Source organism: Penaeus monodon, chromosome 20, assembly GCF_015228065.2.
Source record: "Penaeus monodon isolate SGIC_2016 chromosome 20, NSTDA_Pmon_1, whole genome shotgun sequence".
Taxonomy (NCBI): Eukaryota; Metazoa; Arthropoda; class Malacostraca; order Decapoda; family Penaeidae; genus Penaeus; species Penaeus monodon.
Genome location: NC_051405.1, coordinates 35,314,782 through 35,315,494, shown reverse-complemented (window position 1 = coordinate 35,315,494; position 713 = coordinate 35,314,782). Strand labels below are relative to the sequence as shown.

At 31.3% G+C, this 713-nt stretch overlaps 1 protein-coding gene across 1 annotated transcript in view; it reads right to left on the bottom strand.

The window, feature by feature from the left end:
* LOC119585781 (protein PTCD3 homolog, mitochondrial-like) overlaps positions 1–713 on the bottom strand; it is a 16,550-nt gene that overhangs the window by 5,575 nt on the left and 10,262 nt on the right.

Sequence of the window (713 nt, the reverse complement as noted above, 5' to 3'; positions counted from 1 at the left end):
AAAAGTTATAAAATGAGATCAAGTATACAGAGAAGGAATGAATGTTTATACCATTTTCATTCATTGGTGTTAAATCTATAAAATTATTTCAAGAATAAAGTAGAGCTTCTTACCATGGTCACTGGAAAAAAAGTAAAGTGAAAACAAGGTGACTTCCTGAATGAAAGAACTTGCAATAATATTAACGGTATCCTCTCTCCAAAATCATTTATTTGCAGACTGCAAAACCAGTGGCATGAAACTATGTGGGGCCACTGCTAACCTTCTTTCCAGAGAAACAGAAAATCTAACTATAATCTAAACTTTCCTTACCAGTTTTATGCAAATAATGAGTCATGAGAAAAGTAATTATGAGTAGATAAATAGTATATCTGAGAAGAAACAAATACTATTACTCAAATTACAAGTCAATTTTTCTAATTATCTACCAAATGTAACACAGTCCTGCCAGTTACCCTTGTTAAAAAAAAAGAAACTCACAATTATTTTAACTTTCCAATCACATATTTCAGTGACATATGAAAACATAATTACAAATTACTGAAAAATGTACACTCAAGAAGAGGATATATTAATACTCTACAAAGTCAAATGATATTAATCATCAATCATGAAACAGCCCTGTCAGCAATGCAATTAAAACCCAGTAGGAGGGTGGGCTTCTACATAACCAAACTGAATGGACTATTGTAAATGAGACCTTGGAGAGATAC